Source organism: Ursus maritimus (assembly GCF_017311325.1).
Source record: "Ursus maritimus isolate PB19 chromosome X unlocalized genomic scaffold, ASM1731132v1 scaffold_X1, whole genome shotgun sequence".
NCBI lineage: Eukaryota > Metazoa > Chordata > Mammalia > Carnivora > Ursidae > Ursus > Ursus maritimus.
The window spans coordinates 112,684,159-112,690,994 of record NW_024423319.1 but is presented as its reverse complement, the minus strand read 5'-3'; the positions used below and the strand labels follow the sequence as shown (position 1 = coordinate 112,690,994).

The window sequence follows — 6,836 nt, the reverse complement described above, 5'->3', positions numbered from 1 at the left end:
ATGAAAGGCGTTGGAACCTTACCATGAATTTGTTTTAAAACTACATCTTTGGCTTTCTAGTTTACTCAGCTGTTAGGCATACTTTGCAAGCTCTGAAGAGCAGATACATCTGAAATGTATTCTCCGTCTATCCCCAGGTTTTCGGGAACTGCTGGTTTTGTACCCTAAGGAGCTCACTGGAAAGCTGAGATGTTCTGTCTTCAACTTAACCACACTGGGGGATGGAGCTAGATGTAGCGGCTGGTGTTGGCTCAAAGGGGAACTTAGGAGCTTCGGCTGCAGTTGGAAAGCTATATGAGAACAAGAAGAAGGTGTGGTAAGAGACGGCTCTATACGCTGTTCCTTATTCTCAGGCTTCTCGTGGGAAATGGCAAGGCATCAAACCTTGTTGAGAGGCTGAAGTAGGTACTGGGAAGGGTTTAAAACCAGCAATATCTGGTGCTAGGGTCTGCAAATGTTGGAAGGAATATAGGCCGTCCTGAAAGTCTGTTGAGGGAATCTATGAATTGTTAGCTCAGCGGGCTGTGCAGTGTAAAAGAAGGTCAGGGTCTTAGATGTCGCTCCTAGGAAGATGAATGAGCTTTGCTCTGGTCCCTGAATTCTGTATTTCTATGCAGCCTGGCCAGGCTTGGTTACTTACCATAGGCTGGTGATTCTGTCCCGCTCACTGAAATCTTGAACGCAGTGGGGAGTGGATGGGCAATGCATGAAGTAGATGGATCCATCTCCCCTAGTTGGTTAACAAAGCATGGCTTTAAAAAAATGTAGCTGTATGGGGCGCCTGGGTGGCACAGCGGTTAAGCATCTGCCTTCGGCTCAGGGCGTGATCCCGGCGTTATAGGATCGAGCCCCACATCAGGCTCCTCCGCTATGAGCCTGCTTCTTCCTCTCCCACTCCCCCTGTTTGTGTTCCCTCTCTCGCTGGCTGTCTCTATCTCTGTCGAATAAATAAATAAAATCTTTAAAAAAAAAAATGTAGCTGTGAGGGCAGAAGGATTACTTTGACCAGTTCCTCGGAGGGGAGCTAAAGCTGACCAAATATTAGACCTGGAGAATGGCTGAACTGCTTTTCTCAAAGGATGGCTCTTCGCAATGGGCTTTTGAAACATGTCAATATGGGGAGGGGGCAGGCTGTGGACATAGGGCAATGTGTCGGCATGGAAGGGGCTTTTCTTTCTACCCTAAGTATAAAATTCAACTGCGTGTTATTCTAGCAGGCAGCAGAGGGCTTCCAAGCATGAGACTTTCTAACTCTTTCTGGTGAAATTTGGATTGTTGAGTAGATCACATGCTTTGAGACTCTAAAATGGTGGGAGTGGAGGTGGGGAAGAGGAAGGGACAGGAAATTCCATTTCTTTCATAGTGATCTAACTTGAGGATGCTTCTCAGGGCCAGCTTGTCAGCAACCACTCTAAATTGACCGTGATTTTTATCCTTGCCTCTCCTTGTAAAGATTTCTTTTTCAGAATTTTCAGCCAACAGCTTCCAAACTGTCATTTACAATTTACAGGAGGACAGAAAGTAGAATAGTTGTCAGCAAGCAGCATAATTATGTGCCAGGAAATGACATGGCAAATAGTGTAGCCTGGCAAGTGCTAGACGGCTCTTTCCCTATCTTCTAGCTTCAGGCAGGAGCAGAACTATAATATCTGCTGATCTTTTTGTGACCTATTTTACACTTAGAGTGCAGATTACTAAGGAGTATTTGGTCTGGAGATCAGGCAGAAATTCATTTTTTAAAAAGCAAAGCAGTGCAGAAACAGGAACTCAGAAAGTAGGATCCACTGTTAAGTTATGTTGTGTTATGTTACGAAATGCTGCTGTGTAATCCAGTGGTTCTTAAAGTGTCGCTTCCGATGCAGCAGCTGCATCACCTGGGCACTTGTTAGAAATGCAATTTCTTGTGCCATCCAAGACCTACTGAATTAGAAACCCTGGGGCTGGAGCCCAGCAATCTGAATTTTACTTTATTTAATTTATTTGGTTATTTTTTAAGTAGGCTCCAATGCGGGGCTTAAACTCGTAACCCTGAGATCAAGACCTGAGCTGAAACCAAGAGTCGGACATTTAACTGGCTGAGCCACCCAGGCGCCCCAAATCTGATTTTTAGTTAGTCTTCCAGGTGATTTTGATCTATGCTCTAGTTCAAGAATCACTAGTGTGTAATAGACGGCAAGTCAATCCTGCCTTGTTTTACTTGTTTATCAGTTACAAATACAGCTAGCTGCCAAAAAAATGCCCCCCCAAAGCTAGAAAACCTAGCAAATAATGGCTGTGTAAGTAAGAAGAATTTTATATTCTCACAAAATAAGAAATACCAAGGGAGACAGTCCAGGTTGTTATCCAGTGCTCAAGGATGCTGTCTAAGGATCCAGGCTCTTTCTAGCTTCCTGTTTTGCCACACTTAGCAAGTGGCTTTTGTCACCGGAGTTGCAAGATGGCTGCAGTGCATCCAGGCATTACTTCTATGTTCCAGGCAGGGAGAAGAAGGAAGGACAAAGGGCTTCTCCTATTTTTATTCAGGTAAAGTAACTCTGCTCAGGGACTTCTGCCGCATCTCACAGCCAGAACCATGTCATATGGCCAACTTGAACAACATTCAAAGTTAAATCAACTTTAGCTTTTTAGTCTTTATGATAGAGAAAGTCAAGGGAGAAGGGATAGAGGTGAGAATAGTTTGCGGGAGGCCAATCCATACTGTCTCCTTTAACTTGCAACTTGTAGCTAATTCTGTTGCTTTTTTGTTGTTATTGAAATTCTTGGTGTAGGTCATTATGAAAAAAAGTCGTCATCTCAATGTTTAATAGGGAAATAGGATCAACAAATTATCTTTCTATTTGCACTTTAATTCTGAAATCTAATGCATTAAGGAAAACTCAAGTTTTATGTCTGAGCAGTTATTTTACATTAGGTTAAGGGTTTGGCTGAGCTTGCCTTCTTGAGATTTAATGGAAGATCTGTGAAATAAGGCAAAATAAGAAATAATGTGAACTACTGCACAACTACACATATTTGAACTAATTATAGTTGAGAGTCTGAAAATTTGAATATTTCAAAACATTCATCTATTAGTTCTTTAAAATATGAATAACAATTAGAATTAGGCTCCAGGGTTGTCACATAGAATTTCTTTTTGTTATAATGCATAAATAACAATGATTATTGACTTAGTTATAGTAAGAATTGTTTCCAAATTAGTATAGCAGTGTTATACCTATTTATTAGTCTCTGCAATCCTATACATTTCTCAACGGAACCATTCCTTTTGTATTTTAAATGGTAAATATGCACAGACTCTGTTCAAAATATTACCAATTTTGATTTAACACAATGTGAGTACACGAGCTATTGTTGGACTCCTTGAGGTTGCCATGGTAACTGGCAGGCAGAAGCTGAGGACCAGAGAAGATCAATGATATGACCAGGGCAGGAGAACTTATCCGTGTCAGAATTAGGGTCAAAACAGGGATGGCTGGATATTAAGTCCTTTGTTCTTTTTGCATTCTTTTTCTTTTGCTTCCAAAGTTCTAATTTTTAGTTTTCAACAAATGTCTGTAGGTAAAACAACCTCTTAGCGCTCCCTTCCTTCATCCCCATCCTGTGGGTCGGGGGTTAGCAAACTATAGCCAGTGGGCCAGGCCTGGCCTACCACCTGGTTTGATAGGGCTCATGAGCTAAGAATGGTTTTTCCATGTTGAACTGTTTGAAAAAAAAAAGTTTTATGACATGTGAAAATTACATGAAATTCAAATTGTTGTGCCCATAAAGTGTTATTAGAATATAACCATGCCCACTGGTTGAATGTGTCTATGGCTGCTTTCATGCTGCAGCAGCAGAGCTGAGTAGTTGCAACAGAGACTGTATGGCCGGCAAGGCCTAAAATATTTACTATCTCGTCCTTTACAGAAGAAGTTTGCTGACCCTGCTCTAGCTCCATCCTGATCAAGAGGCCTGTTGGACAGAGAGAGAAAGGGAAGCCCTCTTGTCTGAAATGCTAACTTAGGCTTTTCTGATCATTCTTTCCCACTTTTCTGATATTTTTCATAGTAAATTTTCTTTCTGCAATCTTCAGTCTTGCTTGGATGTAAAAGGTGATGGTTTGGACCTGGGCTATCAGATGTGGTAGCTACTAGCCATGTGTGGCTATTGAGCACTTGAAATGTGGCCAGTGCAAATTGAGATGTGTTCTTAATGTAAAATCTATACCAGATTTTGAAGAATCAGTGCAAAAAAAGGAATGTAAAATCTCTCATAATATTTTTATATTGATTATCTATTGAAATGACAATATTTAGGATATATTAGATTAAATTAAGTATATTATTAAAATGAATTTCACCTGGTTTTCCTGACTTTTTAATGTGGCTATTAGAAAAATTAAAATCGTACATATTGCTCACGTTTTATTCCTTTTGGACAGGGCTGGTTTGAATCCTTTCACTTCTTCCCAACCTCTCCAGTGCCCCCTGGAAATAGAATTTCCTTTTTTTTTTTGTCTAATTTGCTTTTTTTTTTTTTTTTTTGCAGCTTTATTGAGATATAATTGACAAATAACATTGTGGAAGTTTAAAGTATACAATGTGATGATTTGATATGTATGTGTTGTGAAATGAGGTTAGTTAACACATCCATCACTTCATATAGTTACCATTTTTTGTGTGTGAAAACATTTAAGATCTACTCTCTTGGCAAATTTCAAGTATATAGTACAGTATTGTTAATTATAGTCACCATTGCTGTGGCTTAGATCTCCAGAACTTATCTTATAACTGAACCAGTTTTCCATTAGCAAACCTCTACCAAGTTACTAGAAAAACCGTAAAAGGTGCTTTCTCAGAGTTCACCACCTTCTTGTTTTTCCATAAGCCATTTCTGACACTTTGGGCAGAAAGCTGTCTTCTTAACCAGGAAGGTAGAAAGAACTATTTAATGGTGGACAAGTATTTCCAAATTTGTTGAGTTACTGGTAAAATTTGGTATTTACTGCTATAGTTTGAAAAAAATGTTCTTTTTCTAAAGGGTGGAAAATGTCAAAACCATTTTCCAAATTGCGTCAGTTAAAAATATCAAACCATTTTATCAGCGTGAGTTTTCCCACTGGTATTTGTGTATTTTGTGAACTTTATAAATTATAGCATGGGGTATAGAAACAAATGTAGATTAGGGGTTTCTTTTTACAAACTTCAACATGGCAAATTATTGGTAAAAGATTTGTAGTTAGCAAAAATGTAGAATTTACTGCAAGTGCCTAGAGAATGTCATTTTACCTTGCTATTATACTTTCAAATCACAATTGATGTAACACGCTGATTCTTATTTGATTTTTTAAAAATAGACTTTATTTTTTTAAAAGGTTCTATTTATTGATTGATTTGAGAAAGAGAGAGAAAGAGTACATGAGCAGGGGGAGGAGCAGAGGGAGAGGGAGGGGAAAGAATCTCAAACAGACTCTGCACTGAGCACGGAGACCAACACGGGGCTCGATCCCATGACCCTGAGATCGTGACCTGAGCCAAAGCCAAGAGTCAAACACTTAACCAACTGAGCCACCCAGCCATCCCAAAATAGACTTTATTTTTTAGAGCAGTTTTAGGTTCATAGTGAAATTGAGTAGAAGGTACAGAGATTTCCTATATATTCCCCAGTCTCTCCTACCTCTAACATCATAGCCTCCCCCATCGTCAACATCCCTTACCCGAGTGGTATATATGTTATAGTTGACAGCCTACGCTGACACATCATTCTCACCCAGAGTCCATAGTTCGCATTATGGTTCACTCTTCGAGTTATGCATTCTATGGGTTTGGACAAAGGTATAATGACACGTATCCACCATTATAGTATCATACAGAATAGTTTGACTGCCCTAAAAATCCTCTGTGCTCTGTCTATTCATTCCCCATACTTGATTTCTTAAATCTGCACGACTCTTCTCAATAATTTCATTTCTACATAGCCACCTTCTTTTAATTTTTTTATCAGTTATTTTTTGTGTGTAATTTAAAGAATCAAGTACTTTTGAAGATTTATTACAACTAAACATCAATTCCGTCTCCCCACCCCTCACTTAACCCCTTTTCCTGCTTCAGAGGCAACATTTTCAACTTCTTAATTTTTGTTTTTTTGGTGTTTATAGCTTTACATAACATTCTTCTGTTGCAACTTTTTTTTTTTTTATTTGTAGGAATTATCTGATTATTTTCCACTACCCTAGATCAGGACTTAGCTCTTTCAGATCTCTTCACTCCCACTACACACATGAACATTTCCTATAACCCCTTTTCCCAGCATAGTTTCATTATAATTTTAGTTAGCTCAATAATTTGACTATATAAATGCTATTTGTAGCTGAGCCAGATTGAACCACTGATAAGACAACTAAAGAAATACTTAGGGAGTTGGAATATAGATTTAAATATTTACCCAGAATTCAGCTTACATAGATAAAAAGAGAAATTGTGAAATAGAGGTTAAAGGGACATGAAGGTTAGAAAAAGAATGCTCAACATATGCTAGTATGAGTTTAGAAAGGAGATATGTAAAAGAATGAGGGAGAATTAAGTGTCAGATAATGTAGGCTAAGGAAGAACAATCAAATGGCTAGCAGGAACATTTTAAAAAACTCATACTACTATTGGGATGCCTGGGTGGTTCATTTGGTTAAGTGCCTGACTCTTGATTTCAGCTCAGGTCATGATCTCAGGGTCATGGGATCAAGCCCTGCATCGGGCTCCATGCTCAGCAGGGCGTCTGCTTGGGATTCTATCTCCCGCTCCCTCTGCCCCTCCCTGCACTTGCTTGTTCTCTCTCTCTCTCTCTCTCTCTCTCTCTCTCTC

General features: G+C 39.3%; 1 protein-coding gene across 1 annotated transcript in view; it reads left to right on the top strand.

Moving 5' to 3' along the window:
• Positions 1-2,426: 2,426 nt before the first annotated feature.
• GRPR (gastrin releasing peptide receptor) overlaps positions 2,427-6,836 on the top strand; it is a 170,689-nt gene continuing 166,279 nt past the window's right edge. The window contains exon 1 of the mRNA XM_040634003.1: positions 2,427-2,523. The gene's annotated coding sequence lies outside the window, so the exon portion shown is untranslated. The remainder of the gene's footprint in view (positions 2,524-6,836) is intronic.